Source organism: Arachis hypogaea, chromosome 13, assembly GCF_003086295.3.
Source record: "Arachis hypogaea cultivar Tifrunner chromosome 13, arahy.Tifrunner.gnm2.J5K5, whole genome shotgun sequence".
Classification (NCBI taxonomy): Eukaryota; Viridiplantae; Streptophyta; class Magnoliopsida; order Fabales; family Fabaceae; genus Arachis; species Arachis hypogaea.
The window spans coordinates 91,863,518-91,887,282 of NC_092048.1; positions in this window are offsets into that span (position 1 = coordinate 91,863,518).

Here is a 23,765-nt window from a genome sequence, read left to right on the forward strand (position 1 = left end):
AGATTTTAAAAATAGGATAGCCAATTACCAAGAACATAAGCACCACACTCTAACTAATTGAGCTATAAATTTAAAGTGTTTTAACAATGTATAAATAATAAGAGACTCTAAACCAAAAAGAAAAATTTTTCCTAATCTAAGCAACAAAATAAACCGTTAGTTGTCCAAACTCAAACAATCCCCGGCAACGGTGCCAAAAACTTGGTGCACGAAAATTACTTCACACTATGTAATTCTGCACAACTAACCAGCAAGTGCACTGGGTCGTCCAAGTAATACCTTACGTGAGTAAGGGTCGATCCCACGGAGATTGTTGGCTTGAAGCAGCTATGGTTATCTTGCAACTCTTAGTCAGGATATTAATTAGTGGTTATCAATTGACTTGCAAATGAACAAGAGAGCATGAATTAAGGGTTACTTGTTATGCAGTAAATGAGAATATGTTGGAGTTTTGGAGATGCTTTGCCTTTTGAATATCTGCTTTCTCTCTATCTTCTTCTTCACGCACGCACGTCCCTCCTATGGCAAGCTATGTGTTGGAGGATCACCGTTGTCAATGGCTACAATCCTTCCTTTCAGTGAAAATGGTCCAGGTGCACTATCACCGCACGGCTAATCATCTGTAGGTTCTCGATCATACTGGAATAGGATTCGCTATCCTTTTGCGTCTGTCACTACGCCCAGCACTCGCGAGTTTGAAGCTCGTCGCAGTCATCCAATCCCAGAATCCTACTAGGAATACCACAGACAAGGTTTAGACTTTCCGGATTCTCAAGGATGCTGCCAATGGATTCTAGCTTATACCACGGAGATTCTGATTAAGGAATCTAAGAGATACTCACTCAATCTAATGTAGAACGGAGGTGGTTGTCAGGCACACGTTCATAGGTTGAGAATGGTGATGAGTGTCACAGATCATCACATTCATCATAATAAGGCGCAAATGAATATCTTAGATAGGAACAAACATGATTGAATAGAAAACAGAAATACTGGCATTAACTCATCAAGGCACAGCAGAGCTCCTCACCCCCAACAATGGAGTTTAGAGACTCATGCCGTCAAAAAGGTATAAAGTTTTGATCTGAAATGTCATGAGATACAAAAAAGTCTCTAAAAGTTGTTTAAATACTAAACTAGTAACCTAGGTTTACAGAAAATGAGTAAACTATGATAGATAGTGCAGAAATCCACTTCTGGGGCCCACTTGGTGTGTGCTGGGGCTGAGACTAAAGCTTCTCACATGCCTGGGCTGTTCTGGGTGTTCAACGCCAAGTTGTAACCTGTTTCTGGCGTTCAACTCCACTTTGTAACTTGTTTCTGGCGCTGGACGCCAGACAGCAGCATGGAACTGGCGTTGAACGCCAGTTTACATCATCTATCCTTGAGAAAAGTATGAACTATTATATATTGCTGAAAAGCACTGGATGTCTACTTTCCAACGCAATTAGAAGTGCGCCATTTGGAGTTCTGTAGCTCCAGAAAATCCATTTTGAGTGCAGGGAGGTCAGAATCCAACAGCATCAGCAGTCCTTTTTCAGCCTAAATCAGATTTTTGCTCAGCTCCCTCAATTTCAGCCAGAAAAAACCTGAAATCACAGAAAAACACACAAACTCATAGTAAAGTCCAAAAATATGAATTTTGCCTAGAAACTACTAAAAATAAACTAAAAACTAACTAAAACACACTAAAAACTATATGAAATTAACCCCAAAAAGCGTATAAAATATCCGCTCATCAGCTATGTAGCATCCAGACACATCAAATGACTGCATGAGCGCTGATATCATTGACTCTTTGGTGGAAGAGATCAATATGACTGAAAGTCTCGAATCAGAGCTAGAGGACATCTTTAAAGATGTTCAGCCTGATCTGGAAGAATCAGAGGAAATAAAAGAACCTCTGAAAATCCCTCAGGAAGAGGAGAAACCTCCTAAACCCGAGCTCAAACCACTACCACCATCCCTGAAATATGCATTTCTGGGAGAAGGTGACACTTTTCCAGTGATCATAAGCTCTGCTTTAAATCCACAGGAAGAGAAAGTACTAATTCAAGTGCTAAGGACACACAAGACAGCTCTTGGGTGGTCCATAAGTGATCTTAAGGGCATTAGCCCAGTAAGATGCATGCACAAGAGCCTATTGGAGGATGATGCTAAGCCAGTGGTTCAACCACAAAGGCGGCTAAATCTAGCCATGAAGGAGGTGGTGCAGAAAGAGGTCACTAAGTTACTAGAGGCTGGGATTATTTATCCTATTTCTGATAGCCCCTGGGTGAGTCCTTTCCACGTTGTCCCCAAGAAGGGAGGCATGACAGTGGTTCATAATGAAAAGAATGAACTGGTTCCTACAAGAACAGTTACAGGGTGGCGTATGTATATTGACTACAGAAGGCTCAATACAGCCACCAGAAATGATCATTTTCCTTTACCATTCATAGACTAGATGCTAGAGAGACTAGCAGGCCATAAATACTACTACTTTTTGGATGGCTATTCAGGCTACAACCAAATTGCAGTGGATCCTCAAGACCAAGAGAAAACAGCATTCACATGTCCATCTGGAGTATTTGCTTACAGAAGAATGCCTTTTGGTCTGTGCAATGCACCTGCAACCTTTCAGAGGTGCATGCTCTCTATCTTCTCTGATATGGTAGAGAAGTTCCTGGAAGTCTTCATGGATGACTTCTCAGTATTTGGAGACTCATTCAGCTCCTGTCTTGATCATCTAGCACTTGTCCTAAAAAGGTGCCAAGAGACTAACCTGGTCTTAAACTAGGAAAAATGTCACTTTATGGTGACTGAAGGAATTGTCCTTGGGCACAAAATTTCAAGCAAGGGAATAGAGATGGATCAAGCCAAGGTAGAGGTGATTGAAAAATTACCACCACCTGCCAATGTTAAGGCAATCAGAAGCTTTTTGGGGCATGTAGGATTCTATAGGAGGTTCATAAAGGATTTTTCAAAAATTGCAAAACCTCTAAGCAACCTGCTAGCTGCTGACACAGCATTTGTGTTTGACACAGAGTGTCTGCAAGCGTTTGAAACCCTGAAAGCTAAGCTGGTCACAATACCAGTCATCTCTACACCAGACTGGACATTACCATTCGAACTAATGTGTGATGCCAGTGACCATGCCATTGGTGCAGTGTTGGGACAAAGGCATAACAAGCTTCTGCACGTCATTTACTATGCCATTCATGTTCTAAATGACACACGGAAGAATTACACAACCACAGAAAAAGAGCTACTAGCAGTGGTTTATGCCATTGACAAGTTTAGATCCTATTTAGTAGGATCAAAAGTAATTGTGTACACTGACCATGCTGCTCTTAAATATTTACTCACAAAGCAGGATTCAAAACCCAGGCTCATAAGATGGGTGTTGCTTCTGCAAGAATTTGATATAGAAATAAGAGACAGAAAAGAGACAGAGAACCAGGTAGCTGATCACCTGTCCCGGATAGAACCAGTAGTTGGGGCGTCCCTCCCTTCTACTGAGATCTCTGAGACCTTTCCAGATGAGCAACTCTTTGCCATTCATGAAGCACCATAGTTTGCAGATATTGCAAATTATAAAGTTGTGAGGTTCATACCCCAGGAGTACAGCAGGGTGCAAAAGAAAAAACTAATTTCTGATGCAAAGTACTACTTGTGGGATGAACCATATCTCTTTAAGAGATGTGCAGACGGAATGATCCGCAGATGCATCCCTAGAGAGGAGGCACTGAAGATCCTATGGCATTGCCATGGATCACAGTATGGAGGACATTTCGGAAGTGAGCGCACAGCCACTAAAGTCCTCCAATGTGGCTTCTACTAGCCTACTCTCTATAGAGATGTCCGAGAGTTTGTGCGTAACTGTGACAGTTGCCAAAGAGCTGGCAACTTACCTCATGGTTACGCCATGCCTCAACAAGGGCTCTTAGAGATTGAGTTGTTTGATGTATGGGGTATTGACTTCATGGGTCCTTTCCCACCATCATACTCAAACACTTACATTCTAGTGGCAGTAGACTACATATCTAAATGGGTAGAGGCAATTGCCACACCCACTAATGATACCAAGACTGTGATGAAGTTCCTTCAGAAACATATTTTCAGCAGATTTGGTGTTCCCAGAGTACTAATTAGTGATGGGTGCACCCATTTCTGCAATAAACAGCTTTACTCTGCTATGGTCCGATATAGAATTAGCCACAAAGTAGCAACTCCGTATCATCCACGGACAAATGGGCAGGCTGAAGTCTCTAATAGAGAGCAATAAAGAATCCTGGAACGGACTATAATTATCCGTAGAAAGGATTGGGCAAAGAGCTTGGATGATGCTCTGTGAGCATAGAGAACAGCATTCAAGACTCCTATAGGAACCTCTCCATACCAGCTTGTGTATGGCAAGGCCTGTCATCTGCCCGTGGAACTGGAACATAAAGCCTACTGGGCAACTAGATTCCTAAACCTGGATGCTAAGTTAGCTGGTGAGAAAAGATTGCTCCAGCTAAATGAGCTAGAGGAGTTCAGACTCAATGCTTTTGAAAATGCAAAAATTTATAAGGAAAAAGAAAAAAAGTGGCATGACAAGAAACTGTCATCTAGAGTCTTTGAACCAAGACAGAAGGCTCTGCTATTTAACTCTAGGCTCAGACTATTCCCTGGGAATTTGAAATCCCGGTGGAGGGGACCATATGTGATTACAAGTGTATCACCATATGGATATGTTGAGCTTCAGGATATTGACTCTGACAAAAAGTTCATTGTTAATGGACAGAGAATCAAACATTATCTTGAAAGCAATTTTGAGCAAGAATGCTCAAAACTGAGACTAGAATAAAGCTCAGTCAAGGTCCAGCTAAAGACAATAAAGAAGCGGTTATTATGAGGCAACCCAATGTTCTTTAATCATATATATTTATTTTCCATTGTTATTTTATATTTTTCTTTAGCTTGATGATCATGTGGAGTCACAAAAATAACTGAAAAAGCAAAAACAGAATGAAAAACAGCATTAAAAATAGCACACCCTGGAGGAGGAGCTTACTGGCGTTCAAACGCCAGTAAGGGCAGCAGAATGGGCGTTAAACGCCCAGTCTGGCACCATTCTGGGCATTTAACGCCAGAAATGGGCACCAGACTGGCGTTTAACACCAGAAAAGGGCAAGAAGCTGGCGTTAAACGCCAGAAATGGGCAGCAACCTGGCGTTAAACGCCAGGATTGGCAGCAAAGGGCGTTTTGCAAGCCTAATTGGTGCAGGGATGAGAAATCCTTGACACCTCAGGATCTGTGGACCCCACAGGATCCCCACCAACCTCAACTCACTCTCTTTCTTCTTCACACCATTTCATAATACTCTTCCCCAAATACCCTTCACCAATCCATATCCATCCATCATAAACCCCACCTACCTCACCATTCAAATTCAAACCACTTTCCCTCCCAAACTTCTCCCCCTTGGCTGAAACACTAACCCCCCCCCTCCATCTCCTCTATTTCTTCTTCCTCTACCCTCTTCCTTCTTCTTTTGCTTGAGGACGAGCAAACCTTCTAAGTTTGGTGTGGTAAAAGTGTTGCTTTTTGTTTTTCTATAACCATTTATGGCACCTAAGGCCGGAGAAACCTCTAGAAAGAGGAAAGGAAAGGCAAAAGATTCCACCTCCGAGTCATGGGAGATGGAGAGATTCATCTCACGGGATGCATTTTCCTCCACAAAGTTATTGGGAGCAAATTAACACCTCCCTAGGAGAATTAAGTTCCAATATGGGATAACTAAGGGTGAAACACCAAGAGCATTCTATCCTCCTCCATGAAATTAGAGAAGATCAAAGAATCATGAGAGAGGAGAAACAAAGGCAAGGAAGAGACATTGAGGAGCTCAAGCACTCCATAAGATCTTCAAGAGGAAGAACTAGCCGCCATCACTAAGGTGGACCCGTTCTTTAATTTCCTTGTTCTTTATTTTCTGTTTTCAAATTTTTATGCTTTATGTTTATCTATATTTGTGTCTTTATTACATGATCATTAGTGTCTTAGTGTCTATGCCTTAAAGCTATAAATGTCCTATGAATTCATCATCTTTCTTAAATAAAAAGTGTTTTAATTGCAAAAAGAAAAAGAAGTACATGAATTTCGAATTTTAAAACAGATTAATTATTTTGATGTGGTGGCAATATTATTTGTTTTCTGAATGAATGCTTGAACAGTGCATATTTTTTGAATTTGCTGTTCATGAATGTTAAAATTGTTGGCTCTTGAAAGAATAATGGAAAAGGAGAAATGTTGTTGATAATCTAAAAAATCATAAAAATGATTCTTGAAGCAAGAAAAAGAAGTGAATAGCTTGCAGAAAAAAAAATGGCAAAAAAAAAGAAGAAAAAAAAAAGAAAAAGCAAGCAGAAAAAGCCAATAGCCCTTTAAACCAAAAGGCAAGGGTAAAATAAAAAAGGATCCAAGGCTTTGAACATCAGTGGATAGGAGGGCCCACAGGAATAAAATCCTAGCCTAAGCGGCTAAACCAAGCTGTCCCTAACCATGTGCTTGTGGCGTGAAGGTGTCAAGTGAAAACTTGAGACTGAGCGGTTAAAGTCGTGGTCCAAAAGCAAAAAGAGTGTGCTTAAGAGCTCTGGACACCTCTAATTGGGGACTCTAGCAAAGCTGAGTCACAATCTGAAAAGGTTCACCCAGTTTTGTGTCTGTGGCATTTATGTATCCGGTGGTAATACTGGAAAACAAAATGCTTAGGGTCACGGCCAAGACTCATAAAGTAGCTGTGTTCAAGATTCAACATACTGAACTAGGAGAATCAATAACACTATCTGAATTCTGAGTTCCTATAGATGCCAATCATTCTGAACTTCAAAGGATAAAGTGAGATGCCAAACCTGTTCAGAAGCAAAAAGCTAAAAGCCCAGCTCATCTAATTAATACTGATCTTCATATATGTTTTTGGAATTTATTGTATATTCTCTTCTTTTTATCCTATTTGACTTTTAGTTGCTTGGGGACAAGCAACAATTTAATTTTGGTGTTGTGATGAGCGGATAATTTATACGCTTTTTAGCATTGTTTTTAGTATGTTTTTAGTATATTTTAGTTAGTTTTTATTATGTTTTTATTAGTTTTTATTCAAAAATCATATTTCTGGACTTTCCTATGAGTTTGTGTATTTTTCTATGATTTCAGGTATTTTCTGGATGAAATTGAGGGACCTGAGCAAAAATTTGATTCAGAGGCTGAAAAAGGGTTGCAGATGCTGTTGGATTCTGACCTCCCTGCATTCGAAGTAGATTTTCCGGAGCTACAGATACCCAATTGGTGCGCTCTCAATTGCTTTGGAAAGTAGACATCCTGAGCTTTCCAGCAATATATAATAGTCTATACTTTTCCCGAGATTTGATGGCCCAAACTGGCGTTCCAAGTCAGCATAGAAATTCTGGCTTCAAAACGCCAGAACTGGCATAAAAACTGGCGTTTAACTCCAAGAAAAGTCTCTACACATGAAAACTTCAATGCTCATCCCAAGCACACACCAAGTGGGCCCCGAAAGTGGATTTTTACACTAAACACCCCAGCTTACTCATTTTCTGTAACCCTAGGTCACTAGTTGATTATAAAAAACCACTTTTAGTGATTCATTTTGTACTTCATGACATTCTACACGTTTCATATTGTATTTTCTATGGCATGAGTCTCTAAACCCCATTGTTGGGGGTGAGCAGCTCTGTTGTTCTTCATGAATTAATGCAATTACTACTATTTTCCATTCTATCACGCTTGCTTCTATTCTAAGATATTCATTCGCACTTCAACCTGATGAATGTGATGATCCGTGACAATCATCATCATTCTCACCTATGAACGCGTGCCTGACAACCACCTCCGTTCTACATGCAATCAAGCTTGAATGTGTATCTCCTGGGTTTCTAATCTAAGATTGGAACCTTCGTGGTATAGGCTAGAATTACTGGTGGCCATTCCTAAGATCCGAAAAGTCTAAACCTTGTCTGTGGCATTCTGAGTAGGATCTGGGAAGGGATGACCGTGACGAGCTTCAAACTCGCGAGTGTTGGGCGTGTGATAGACGCAAAAGGATCAATGGATCCTATTCCAACATGATCGAGAACCAACAGCTAATTAGCCGTGCGGTGACAGCGCATTTGGAACATTTTCACTGAGAGGACGGGAAGTAGCCATTGACAACGGTGATGCCCAACATAAAGCTTGCCATGGAAGGAGACTTGCGTGCATGAAGAAGAAGACAGTAGGAAAGCAGAGATTCAGAAGACAAAGCATCTCCAAAACCTCAACATATTCTAATTACTGCATAACAAGTATTTATTTCATGTTCTTTTACTTTTTACCATTAAAACTAAGAATCATTACTGATATCCTGACTAAGAATTACAAGATAACCATAGCTTGCTTCAAGCCGACAATCTCCGTAGGATCGACCCTTACTCACGTAAGGTATTACTTGGACGACCCAGTGCACTTGCTGGTTAGTTGTGCGGAGTTGCAAAAGTGTGATTGTAATTTCGTGCACCAAGTTTTTGGCGCCATTGCTGGGGATTGTTCGAGTTTGGACAACTGACGGTTTATTTTGTTGCTTAGATTAGGAATAATTTATTTTTATTGGTTTAGAGTCACTAAATTTGAGTCTTTTATTTGAGTTAGTTTCATATTTTAAGTTTGGTTTCAATTGCATGCTTTTATTTTCTTTTAATTTTTCGAATTTGCATGTTCTTAGTTTTTTCTTGATCTTTAAAAATTCTAAGTTTGGTGTCTTCTTTGTGTTTTCCCTTTAAATTTTTGAAAATTTGTGTTTGATTTTTTAAAAATTTTAAGTTTGGTGTTTTTGTGCTTTTATTTACTTAAAAATTTTTCAAAAATTTGTTCTTGGTGTTCATCTTGATCTTCAAAGTGTTCTTGGTGTTCATCTTGACATTCAAAGTTTTCTTGTTTGTTCTCTTTGTTTTGATCTAAAATTTCTAAGTTTGGTGTCATTTTGTTGTTTTTCTCTTTCCTCATTAAAATTCAAAAATCAAAAAAAAATATCTTTTCCTTATTTTACTCATAAATTTCAAAATTTTGCATTAAATTAGTCAAAGATTTTCAAAATCATATCTTTTTTTTAGTCAAGTCAAAATTCTAATTTCAAAAATTGATCTTTTCAAATCTTTTTCAAAAATCAAATCTTTTTAATTTCTTCAATCATATCTTCTCAATCATATCTTTTTCAAAATAATTTTCAATCATATCTTTTTTTTAATAAATTACAATCATATCTTCTAAATCATATCTTTTTCAAAATAATTTTCAATCATATCTTTCTGATTGCTAATTCCAAAATCTTTTTAATTAATTAATTAATTTAGTTTTCAATTTGCTTTTATTTTATTTTCTTCTAATTTTCGAAAGTTTTATTTTATCTCCCATTTATTTTGTTTTATTTTCGGTTACTTTTAATTAAATAGAATAAAAAAATATTTAAAAATATAATTTATTTGCAATTCATATCAATTCCCTTTTCTCCATCATGGACATAAGCGGAAATGAACAGTCTAGAAGGACTCTGGGGTCATATGCTAACCCCATTACAGCTGCATATGGGAGTAGCATCTATATACCTCCCATTAAAGCAAGCAGTTTTGAGCTAAACCCTCAGCTCATTATCATGGTGCAGCAAAATTGTCAGAATTCCGGTCTTCCACAAGAAGAACCTACTAAGTTTCTAGCACAGTTCTTACAAATTGCTGACACAGTACGTGATAAAGAAGTGGATCAGGATGTCTACAGATTATTACTATTTCCATTTGCTGTAAAAGATCAAGCTAAGAGGTGGTTAAATAACCAACCCGCAGCAAGCATAAAAACATGGAGACAGTTATCAGACAAATTCCTGAATCAATTTTACCCTCCAAAAAGGATGACACAGCTAAGGCTGGACATCCATGGCTTTAGACAAGAGGATAATGAATCCCTTTATAATGCCTGGGAGAGGTACAGAGGGATGCTGAGAAAATGCCCCTCTGAAATGTTTTCAGAGTGGGTACAGTTAGACATCTTCTACTATGGGCTTACAGAAAAAGCTCAGATGTCTCTAGACCACTCAGCTGGTGGATCTATACACCTGAGAAAGACGATTGAAGAAGCTCAAGAACTTATAGATACGGTTGCTAGAAATCAACACTTGTACTCTAGCAGTGAGTCCTCCATAAAGGAAGAAGCTAGGGCAGTAACAACTGACCCTAATCCTCAAGAACAGATTATTGAGCTTAATCAACAATTGCTCTTTATGACAAACTAATTAGCAGAATTTAAAGAGATGCTCCAAGACACTAAAAATGCTAACAAGAATATGGAAGCACAATTGAATCAGACAAGACAGCAGCTATCTAAACAGATAACAGAAGAATGCCAAGCTATCCAATTAAGGAGCGGGAAGACATTGAATAAATTAGCTCAAAGTAACAGAAAGCCAAGAAAGGAATAACTGACAGAGGATGACCAAACCACTGCCCAAAATCCCTCTGAGGACAGCAAGAGCCCAGAGAGGAATAATTCTGGCATTCAAATGCCAGAAAAAGGTGAAAGATTGGCGTTAAACGCCCAGTGGATGCCCACTTCTGGCGTTCAAACGCCAGAAAAGGGTGGGAAGCTAGCGTTAAACGCCCATCCAGCATCCTATCCTAGCGTTCAAACGCCAATGAGGGATCAGACACCTGCAAGTGCTGATCATAACCCCTCTAAAAAGGCTTCTCCAACCACCTCTGTAGGGAATAAACCTACAGCAACTAAGGTTGAAGAATATAAAACCAAGATGCCTGATCCTCAGAAACTCCGCCAAGCGAAGCAGGATAAACAATTTTCCCGCTTTGCAGACTATCTCAGGACTCGTGAGATAAAGATCCCATTTGCAGAGGCACTTGAGCAAATACCCTCTTATGCTAAGTTCATGAAAGAGATCTTAAGGCATAAGAAGGATTGGAGAGAAACTGAAAAAGTGTTTCTCACTGAAGAATGCAGTGCAGTCAATCTGAAAAGCTTACCAGAGAAGCTTCAAGATCCAAGAAGCTTTATAATACCATGCGCATTAGAGGGTGCTTGTACCAAGACAGCTCTATGTGACCTTGGAGCAAGTATCAACCTAATACCTGCATCCACTATTAGAAAGCTTGGCTTGACTGAAGAAGTCAAACTAACCCAGATATGTCTTCAACTTGCTGATGGCTCCATTAAATATCCATCAGGTATAATTGAGGACATGATTGTCAAGGTTGGGCCATTTGCCTTTCCCACTGACTTTGTAGTGCTGGAAATAGAGGAGCACAAGAGTGCAACTCTCATTCTAGGAGACCTTTTCTAGCAACTGGACGAACTCTTATTGATGTACAAAAAGGGGAAGTGACCCTGAGAGTCAATGAGGATGAGTTCAAGTTAAATGCTGTCAAAGCTATGCAGCATCCAGACACATCAAATGACTGCATGAGCGCTGATATCATTGACTCTTTGGTGGAAGAGATCAATATGACTGAAAGTCTCGAATCAGAGCTAGAGGACATCTTTAAAGATGTTCAGCCTGATCTGGAGGAATCAGAGGAAATAAAAGAACCTCTGAAAATCCCTCAGGAAGAGAAGAAACCTCCTAAACCCGAGCTCAAACCACTACCACCATCCCTGAAATATGCATTTCTGGGAGAAGGTGACACTTTTCCAGTGATCATAAGCTCTGCTTTAAATCCACAAGAAGAGAAAGCACTAATTCAAGTGCTAAGGACACACAAGACAGCTCTTGGGTGGTCCATAAGTGATCTTAAGGGCATTAGCCCAGTAAGATGCATGCACAAGATCCTATTGGAGGATGATGCTAAGCCAGTGGTTCAACCACAAAGGCGGCTAAATCCAGCCATGAAGGAGGTGGTGCAAAAAGAGGTCACTAAGTTACTAGAGGCTGGGATTATTTATCCTATTTCTTATAGCCCCTGGGTGAGTCATGTCCACGTTGTCCCCAATAAGGGAGGCATGACAGTGGTTCATAATGAAAAGAATGAACTGGTTCCTACAAGAACAGTTACAGGGTGGCGTATGTGTATTGACTACAGAAGGCTCAATACAGCCACCAGAAATGATCATTTTCCTTTACCATTCATAGACCAGATGCTAGAGAGACTAGCAGGCCATGAATACTACTGCTTTTTGGATGGCTATTCACGCTACAACCAAATTACAGTGGATCCTCAAGACCAAGAGAAAACAGCATTCACATGTCCATCTAGAGTATTTGCTTACAGAAGAATGCCTTTTGGTCTGTGCAATGCACCTGCAACCTTTCAGAGGTGCATGCTCTCTATCTTCTCTGATATGGTAGAGAAGTTCCTGGAAGTCTTCATGGATGACTTCTCAGTATTTGGAGACTCATTCAGCTCCTGTCTTGATCATCTATCACTTGTCCTGAAAAGGTGCTAAGAGACTAACCTGGTCTTAAACTAGGAAAAATGTCACTTTATGGTGACTGAAGGAATTGTCCTTGGGCACAAAATTTCAAGCAAGGGAATAGAGATGGATCAAGCCAAGGTAGAGGTGATTGAAAAATTACCACCACCTGCCAATGTTAAGGCAATCAGAAGCTTTTTGGGGCATGCAGGATTCTATAGGAGGTTCATAAAGGATTTTTCAAAAATTGCAAAACCTCTAAGCAACCTGCTAGCTGCTGACACAATATTTGTGTTTGACACAGAGTGTTTGCAAGCGTTTGAAACCCTGAAAGCTAAGCTGGTCACAATACCAGTCATCTCTGCTCCAGACTGGACATTACCATTCGAACTAATGTGTGATGCCAGTGACCATGCCATTGGTGCAGTGTTGGGACAGAGGCATAACAAGCTTCTGCACGTCATTTACTATGCCATTCATGTTCTAAATGACACACGGAAGAATTACACAACCACAGAAAAAGAGCTGCTAGCAGTGGTTTATGCCATTGACAAGTTTAGATCCTATTTAGTAGGATCAAAAGTAATTGTGTACACTGACCATGCTGCTCTTAAATATTTACTCATAAAGTAGGATTCAAAACCCAGGCTCATAAGATGGGTGTTGCTTCTGCAAGAGTTTGATATAGAAATAAGAGACAGAAAAGGGACAAAGAACCAGGTAGCTGATCACCTGTCCCGGATAGAACCAGTAGTTGGGGCGTCCCTCCCTTCTACTGAGATCTCTGAGACCTTTCCAGATGAGCAACTCTTTGCCATTCAGGAAGCACCATAGTTTGCAGATATTGCAAATTATAAAGTTGTGAGGTTCATACCCCAGGAGTACAGCAGGGTGCAAAAGAAAAAACTAATTTCTGATGCAAAGTACTACTTGTGGGATGAACCATATCTCTTTAAGAGATGTGCAGACGGAATGATCCGTAGATGCATCCCTAGAGAAGAGGCACAGAAGATCCTGTGGCATTGCCATGGATCACAGTATGGAGGACATTTCGGAAGTGAGCGCACAGCCACTAAAGTTCTCCAATGTGGCTTCTACTGGCCTACTCTCTATAGAGATGTCCGAGAGTTTGTGCGTAACTGTGACAGTTGCCAAAGAGCTGGCAACTTACCTCATGGTTACGCCATGCCTCAACAAGGGCTCTTAGAGATTGAGTTGTTTGATGTATGGGGTATTGACTTCATGGGTCCTTTCCCACCATCATACTCAAACACTTACATTCTAGTGGCAGTAGACTACGTATCTAAATGGGTGGAGTTAATTGCCACACCCACTAATAATACCAAGACTGTGATGAAGTTCCTTCAAAAACATATTTTCAGCAGATTTGGTGTTCCCAGAGTACTAATTAGTGATGGGGGCACCCATTTCTGCAATAAACAGCTTTACTCTGCTATGGTCCGATATGGAATTAGTCACAAAGTAGCAACTCCGTAGCATCCACGGACAAATGGGCAGGCTGAAGTCTCTAATAGAGAGCAATAAAGAATCCTGGAACGGACTATAATTATCCGTAGAAAGGATTGGGCAAAGAGCTTGGATGATGCTCTGTGAGCATACAGAACAGCATTCAAGACTCCTATAGGAACCTCTCCATACCAGCTTGTGTATGGCAAGGCCTGTCATCTGCCCGTGGAACTGGAACATAAAGCCTACTGGGCAACTAGATTCCTAAACCTGGATGCTAAGTTAGCTGGTGAGAAAAGATTGCTCCAGCTAAATGAGCTAGAGGAGTTCAGACTCAATGCTTTTGAAAATGCAAAAATTTATAAGGAAAAAGAAAAAAAGTGGCATGACAAGAAACTGTCATCTAGAGTCTTTGAACCAAGACAGAAGGTTCTGCTATTTAACTCTAGGCTCAGACTATTTTCCGGGAAATTGAAATCCCGGTGGAGGGGACCATATGTGATTACAAGTGTATCACCATATGGATATGTTGAGCTTCAGGATATTGACTCTGACAAAAAGTTCATTGTTAATGGACAGAGAATCAAACATTATCTTGAAAGCAATTTTGAGCAAGAATGCTCAAAACTGAGACTAGAATAAAGCTCAGTCAAGGTCCAGCTAAAGACAATAAAGAAGCGGTTATTGGGAGGCAACCCAATGTTCTTTAATCATATATATTTATTTTCCATTGTTATTTTATATTTTTCTTTAGCTTGGTGATCATGTGGAGTCACAAAAATAAATGAAAAAGCAAAAACAGAATGAAAAACAGCATTAAAAATAACACACCCTGGAGGAGGAGCTTACTGGCGTTCAAACGCCAGTAAGGGCAGCAGAATGGGCGTTAAACGCCCAGTCTGGCACCATTTTGGGCGTTTAACGCCAGAAATGGGCACCAGACTGGCGTTAAACGCCAGGATTGGCAGCAAAGGGCGTTTTGCAAGCCTAATTGGTGCAGGGATGAGAAATCCTTGACACCTCAGGATCTGTTGACCCCACAGGATCCCCACCAATCTCAACTCACTCTCTCTCTTCTTCACACCTTTTCATAATACTCTTCCCCAAATACCCTTCACCAATCCATATCCATCCATCATAAACCCCACCTACCTCACCATTCAAATTTAAACCAATTTCCCTCCCAAACTTCTCCCCCTTGGCCGAAACACTAACCCCCCTCCATCTCCTCTATTTTTTCTTCCTCTATCCTCTTCCTTCTTCTTTTGCTCGAGGACGAGCAAACCTTCTAAGTTTGGTGTGGTAAAAGTGTTGCTTTTTATTTTTCTATAACCATTTATGGCACCTAAGGCCGGAGAAACCTCTAGAAAGAGGAAAGGGAAGGCAAAAGCTTCCACCTCCGAGTCATGGGAGATGGAGAGATTCATCTCAAGGGATGCATTTTCCTCCACAAAATTATTGGGAGCAAATTAACACCTCTCTAGGAGAATTAAGTTCCAATATGGGATAACTAAGGGTGAAACACCAAGAGCATTTTATCCTCCTCCATGAAATTAGAGAAGATCAAAGAATCATGAGAGAGGAGCAACAAAGGCAAGGAAGAGACATTGAGGAGCTCAAGCACTCCATAAGATCTTCAAGAGGAAGAACTAGCCGCCATCACTAAGGTGGACCCGTTCTTTAATTTCCTTGTTCTTTATTTTCTGTTTTCAAATTTTTATGCTTTATGTTTATCTATGTTTGTGTCTTTATTACATGATCATTAGTGTCTTAGTGTCTATGCCTTAAAGCTATGAATGTCCTATGAATCCATCATCTTTCTTAAATAAAAAGTGTTTTAATTGCAGAAAGAAAAAGAAGTACATGAATTTCGAATTTTAAAACAGATTAATTATTTTGATGTGGTGGCAGTATTATTTGTTTTCTGAATGAATGCTTGAACAGTGCATATTTTTTGAATTTGTTGTTCATGAATGTTAAAATTGTTGGCTCTTGAAAGAATAATGGAAAAGGAGAAATGTTTTTGATAATCTAAAAAATCATAAAAATGATTCTTGAAGCAAGAAAAAGCAGTGAATAGCTTGCAGAAAAAAAATGGCAAAAAAAAAAGAAGAAAAAAAAAAGAAAAAGAAAAAAAAAGAAAAAGCAACCAGAAAAAGCCAATAGCCCTTTAAACCAAAAGGCAAGGGTAAAATAAAAAAGGATCCAAGGCTTTGAGCATCAGTGGATAGGAGGGCCCACAGGAATAAAATCCTAGCCTAAGCGGCTAAACCAAGCTGTCCCTAACCATGTGCTTGTGGCGTGAAGGTGTCAAGTGAAAACTTGAGACTGAGCGGTTAAAGTCGTGGTCCAAAAGTAAAAAGAGTGTGCTTAAGAGCTCTGGACACCTCTAATTGGGGACTCTAACAAAGCTGAGTCACAATCTGAAAAGGTTCACCCAGTTATGTGTCTGTGGCATTTATGTATCCGGTGGTAATACCGGAAAACAAAATGCTTAGGGTCACGGCCAAGACTCAAAAAGCAGCTGTGTTCAAGAATCAACATACTGAACTAGGAGAATCAATAACACTATCTGAATTCTGAGTTCCTATAGATGCCAATCATTCTGAACTTCAAAGGATAAAGTGAGATGCCAAAACTGTTCAGAAGCAAAAAGCTAAAAGCCCCGCTCATCTAATTAATACTGATCTTCATAGATGTTTTTGGAATTCATTGTATATTCTCTTCTTTTTATCCTATTTGACTTTTAGTTGCTTGGGGACAAGCAACAATTTAAGTTTGGTGTTGTGATGAGCGGATAATTTATACGCTTTTTGGCATTGTTTTTAGTATGTTTTTAGTATATTTTAGTTAGTTTTTATTATGTTTTTATTAGTTTTTATTCAAAAATCATATTTCTAGACTTTACTATGAGTTTGTGTATTTTTCTGTGATTTCAGGTATTTTCTGGCTGAAATTGAGGGACCTGAGCAAAAATTTGATTCAGAGGCTGAAAAAGGGCTGCAGATGTTGTTGGATTCTGACCTCCCTGCATTCGAAGTAGATTTTCTGGAGCTACAGATACTCAATTTGCGCGCTCTCAATTGCGTTGGAAAGTAGACATCCTGGGCTTTCCAGCAATATATAATAGTCTATACTTTTTCTGAGATTTGATGGCCCAAACTGGCGTTCCAAGTCAGCATAGAAATTCTGGCTTCAAAACGCCAGAACTGGCATAAAAGCTGGCGTTTAACTCCAAGAAAAGTCTCTACACATGAAAGCTTCAATGCTCATCCCAAGCACACACCAAGTGGGCCCCGAGAGTGGATTTTTACACTAAACACCCGAGCTTACTCATTTTCTATAACCCTAGGTCACTAGTTGATTATAAAAACCACTTTTAGTGATTCATTTTGTACTTCATGACATTCTACACGTTTCATATTGTATTTTCTACGGCATGAGTATCTAAACCCCATTGTTGGGGGTGAGGAGCTCTGCTGTTCTTCATGAATTAATGCAATTACTACTGTTTTCCATTCTATCATGCTTGCTTCTATTCTAAGATATTCATTCGCACTTCAACCTGATGAATGTGATGATCCATGACAATCATCATCATTCTCACCTATGAACGCGTGCCTGACAACCACCTCTGTTCTACATGCAATCAAGCTTGAATGTGTATCTCTTGGGTTTCTAATCTAAGATTGGAACCTTCGTGGTATAGGCTAGAATTACTGGTGGCCATTCCTAAGATCCAGAAAGTCTAAACCTTGTCTGTGGCATTCTGAGTAGGATCTGGGAAGGGATGACCATGACGAGCTTCAAACTCGCGAGTGTTGGGCGTGTGACAGACGCAAAAGGATCAATGGATCCTATTCCAACATGATCAAGAACCAACAGCTGATTAGCCGTGCGGTGACAGCGCATTTGGAACATTTTCACTAAGAGGACGGGAAGTAGCCATTGACAACGGTGATGCCCAACATAAAGCTTGCCATGGAAGGAGCCTTATGTGCATGAAGAAGAAGACAGTAGGAAAGCAGAGATTCAGAAGATAAAGCATCTCCAAAACCACAACATGTTCTTCATTACTGCATAACAAGTATTTATTTCATGTTCTTTTACTTTTTACCATTAAAACTAAGAATCATTACTGATATCCTGACTAAGAATTACAATATAACCATAGCTTGCTTCAAGCCGACAATCTCCGTGGGATCGACCCTTACTCACGTAAGGTATTACTTGGACGACCCAGTGCACTTGCTAGTTAGTTGTGCGGAGTTGCAAAAGTGTGATTGTAATTTCATGCACCAATTAGCCAAAAAGTTTTTTTACTTTTCTAAGCATTCAAATATGTATATATTGAAAGCTGATTTTGCAGGTTTTGTTTATACATATAATCAGTCTTTCGTGTCTTTAGTCAACTCAAAGCACATTGCACAAAAGTGTGCAAGGAGGAGCATAGTTACTAACCACTATATGTAGTTTTTTGGAGACTACTGATAAACCTCAATTTTATGGTTTATCTTATGCTTAATTTAGGGGATTTTATCAACTTTTCTCACATTTATTTAATGAAATAGCATGGTTTTGTAATTCTCCCTAAATTTGTGCTTGAGTGTGAAAACATGCTTTTTAGGCCTTAAAATCACTAAATTTAATTCACTTTAATTCCATTTGATGCATTGATATATTTTTTAAGTGATTTCAGGTTTAGAAGGCAAAGATTGGAAGTGAGGAGAAAAGCATGCAAAGTGGGAGAACTCATGAAGAAATGAAGGAACCGCAAAGCTGTCAAGCATGACCTCTTCGCACTCAATTGACCATAACTTGAGCTACAGAGATCCAAATGAGGCGGTTCTAGTTGTGTTGGAAAGCTAACATTCAGGGCTTCAAAATGATATAAAATTTGTTATAGTTGCCTGACGTATAGGGATGCATACATGCACTGTACCCGTACACGCTGATGGATCAGCATGATTCACTAAAGTGAAATTGTGGCCAGCGATTTGTAGCTCATTTTGGGCCCAATCCAACTCATTTCTGATGCTATTGAACCCAAGGACTATGGGGGAATAAACCAAGTAGTCATAGTAGAGTTTTCATCATGTTTTAAGTTAGAATTCTAGAGAGAGAAGCTCTTCCTTCTCTCTAGAATTTAGGGTAGTTTAGGTTTAATTTTCTCAAATCTAATTTTCAATTCTTGTCTTGATTTAGTTTTCCTTCTTAATTTCTTGTATTACATCTTTGCTCTTCTAGTTTTACTTGTTCATTTCCCTTATTTGTTACTTTTATGTTGATGAACCATTGTTGGATCTAATTTCCTTTTAATGTAATTTCATGTTTCTATGTTTCTTTTATGTTGATCTTGATTGTTATTGTTAAATTCTTGCTTATATTAGTCATGGATTTCTTTAATTCTTGCATTTTGTGATGTTTACTTTTCTTGCACACTAGGTGTTTGATAAAATGCTTTCATTAGTTTTTGAGTAGTTTTCTTTACTCTTGGCTTAGGCTAAGGGAATTGAGTGACCTTGAGTCATTGGGTCTCATTGAATTGGTGATTTGAGAACCCTTGGTGATCAATTTAATACCCATTGTCACTAACCCACTACTAATCTAATTAGTAGATAGGTTGGGACTTATGGGTTGATGTGATCAAAGCCATTTGACGTACTTCAAGTCTAGGAGTAGATATTACGTACTTAAGGCTTTTGGAAGTAGACTTAATGAGCTTGGTTCCTCATAATTATCAATATTTGGTTTGTAGACAAGGATGGTGATCTCAATTACCTATGTCTAGCCAAGAGTTCTTTTCCCTTATTTTATTAGTTCTTGTTATTTTACTTTCTTATCATTTAATTTTTTTTCAAAAATATAAAAATCAAACCCCTTTGTTCCTTCATAGCCAATAATCATTCATTTCATTGCAATTCCTTGTGAGACGACCTGGAGTTTAAATACTTCGGTTAATTCTTATTTGGGGTTTGTTATTTGTGACAATCAAATTTTTTATTGGGAGGATTGTTTGTTGGTGTAAAACTATACTTACAATGAAGTTCTTATTTCTATAAGAGAAATTCTATACCATCAAAGAATTCGCTCATCAACTACACATATGGTCTATTAAACAATTATTTTTATAGCTTTATAGGTTAAAAGTGACAATTAATAATTAAGAAAAAAAGTCACAGCTATATAGGGAGAATTAGCAAATGGCAATGTGTATATGGTCTTGGTTAAATGTGCAAACCAGGTGTTATATCACATCACTTAACCTATTTCATGTTTTAGGTTAACAAACATATAAACAAAGCTGCGAAAGATTATAACAAAAGCAAAGCCATGGGTATTTGAAAATCACCGTATAGATGTGATGCAAGTATCGATGCATGTAAATGCTCATTGTTATTATAGACCAATCAACTACAATGTAAATAAAAAAAGGAATATATGTATTATGAAGTAGTATAAACCCTTCAAATTAGATCTAGGATTGCATGAAATACACCTCCTATCATTCTATATATAAACGGCATTCAATCTAATGGACACAAGCACAAAACATAAACACTCCTCTCTACTTAGAAACTTCACTAAGAAATTTACAAGCTGCATTTCACAAATGAGTGACATTTCTCCAAAAAAAATCGTTATCATATCTTGGTGATGACTTAGTGTGGAAGATCTTAACTAAGGCTGATCTTAAAACGGTTGGCAGATGCAGGACACTCAACAAGTCTTGAAATTTCAGGCTTAACACACCATACTTTGTGAAGTAGAACTAGACTGAACAAAGGGGCCAAAATATCAATGTCATTGTTGGTGTTGGGAACCCTCCAGTAGACGAAAATTCTCAATGGTTCATTCGTGCTGATGTAAATGATGGAGTGCACTTGCAGCTCAACCTCCCAATTGTGATCAACCAACTTGGTTTTTACTCACTTATTGGCTCAGACCATGGAGTTTTTTGTATAAAATTATCTCAAGGAGGACTTAAGGCTTCTCATATGGAATTCACTCACTGGAAAGATGAAATATGTATTTGATGAGTCCAAAAAACACTACCGTCATGCTGTTTCAATTTATGCATTTGGGTATTTGTATAATTCCATGGAGTATCGAATTGTGCATGTCTTTAAGCGCCATTACATACATAGGACCTTGGATTACAAAATATGTGTTTTTAAGCGCCATTACATACTTTAAATGGTCCCATTACAAAATATATTTTTTAAGTTTTTTAATAACTGCTAAATAGTCCATATGTAATTTTAATTACAAATTAATCTTTTATATATTATTTAATTATAAAATCTATTTTTTATTTCATAAATTATTATTTTATCATTTATCTATCATGTTCATTAATAATCAAAAACAAAAACAATAATAAATTAGATCTTTCATTAATCGTAATAATCTTTTTGGCGATCCTAATTGATTAAAATTTTATCTTTGATTTGTTACATCCGTATACGGTTGTGAAATCGTGTTTCTTAGAAAATCAATCGATTGGATTCACAAAATAATCGATTGAATTTCAGGTTTCCCATAATTCAATCGATTGGAATTGATACACAATCGATTGATTTTTGCAAGACATGTGTGCTTTTTCTTATTCAATCAATTGAAGTCTTCAAAGCAACGTGAGGTCTCACAATTCAATCGATTGGTTGTGTTACCCAATCGATTGACTTACGCTATTAGAATGATATATCAAAATTTAATTGATTGGTATGATAATATAATCGACCGAAGTTTTTACGTGATTAATGGTGTTTTCAAATTCAATCGATTGGTCTGATAATACAATCGATTAAAATGTGTCGGTTTTCTTCTGCATTCAATCGATTGGTATCCCTCCTTTTTTAAATATAACTCCATTTCTGCATAACCTCTCTTCTCTCTCTAAATTTAGAAAATTTCTCTCTTTATCTTCTCCAATCTCATCAACACCCACTCCAAACTACATATATATTAATCCTTATCCAAATCTCTACAAAACCCACCAAACTAATATCCCAAAATAGCCAGAACTAAAAACGCAAAGAGAGCTAGAGTTGAAGGTGAAAGTTCTGCATCCACCAGACTAGTTTCTTCATCCCATTACATGGCAAGGTGGATGTTGTCTCCAAAGGCATTGAACAACCATGTGGAGAAGTTCAAGTCAAGGGCGATTGTTCTTCCCAGGTATATAACAGCCAATTTCATTCATGGTAGACATTATAATTTGTTCTGGAATGCTTTGTAAACACAACACTTGACTTATTTTGTACAAACTAAGGATGAATATTATCCTCACTTGGTTAGGGCTGTTTATAGTACTTTAAATTATGTTGTTCCTGAAAGTGATGAAGAGAATGAGGAAGTAATAATGTCGCTGATTGAGTTTGATTTAGGGTCACGACATTATAGAGTTACTTTGGAACAATTAGCTGAACAATGGAATTTAGTTTATCACAGGGAAAATTTTACTGGAGGTATTCCGACAGATGAGGAATGGGGTGAATATGAAAGATTGATTAGTTTGCAGAGTCCGCAGTATGAGGATCCACACATGGATGCTAGAGGTAATATAAGTTGTAGTGGTTTGGGTAATAAGCATCGTATATTGATGTATTTGTTTTTATACGTGTTGATTCCAAGAAAACATAATCATGGAATCTTGTTTAACGAAGATATTCTAGTGCTTTGGGCTATGATGACCGGAAAGGAGATAAAATGGCCTTATTTTATGGTTCATCATATGTTTGAAATAAAGAGAGAAAAATCAAGTGTTGGTTTATATGCTTGCCAATGGACCAAGATTTTCAAATGGCTTGGAATTGACTTGAGTGAAGAGAAAAGTATCGTCTTGAGTAATGTAGCCAAGATTGATGACAGCACTCTAAGACAGATGGGAAGAGATCCGACTGCCCAAGAACCTTAGGTACAAGGACAAGCACAAGACCCTGAGGTGCAAGCACAATCCCAAGAATCCCCACCACCACCGCCTCCTTTGCCAACAATGCGAGATTTGATGGATGAATTGCGAAGCATAAAATTATACATTGAGGGATAATTTGCTGAGATAAGACAGCGTCAAGACAGACAAATTTTGGTAATGAAATAGATAGATATGACTTTTAAGTTTAAACCAAAGGGTAATAATAAGGTGAGCAGCTAAAATAAATCTCTAATATTTATACTCCATTTTGTGGTACTAATTTGTAATAATTAAATTGCAGCTTGAGGATCATGATATTCGCATGATAACCGCTGTGCATTTATTCAAGAGTTAGATCAACTAGAAGAAGTCACAAATTATAGCGGCAGCCAATGAATTTTAGAATATGTACACAAATCATGAGATGTAAAGATAATATTAGTAATATAGATATATTATAATACTTTAGTTATTGAGTATTTATTTGTTAGGTTTGATGGATGTACTTCTTTAGTTATTTTTCAATGACTTCTTAAATAGATATTTTCTACTTTGTGGCTTTACAATTTTTCTCTAATTCTATGCACTATATAAATATCTTAGTTTAAAAGAACTCATATTTTTATGATAAAGTAATGTCATTTTCATTTATTATTTCAACAACAATGTCATACAAATATTATGTCTTATAAATTATATTTTATTTTATACAATTAATGTTTTAGAAAAAAGATTTTTTTTTATTTTTTTATTTGTTTGCATTCTATTTATATATTTCCATGTATTTAAAATTTAAACTAGTTTGATAAAGGATCTTTCAGAGAAATAATTTTTTTTTCTTAAATCCTCTTATTTATATTTGTAAGACGTATTTTAAACTTATTAAGGTCCAAAATCAGAAGAGATTTCAACTAATAGTGATTAAACGAAATCTATTTGCCGTAGCTATAATAT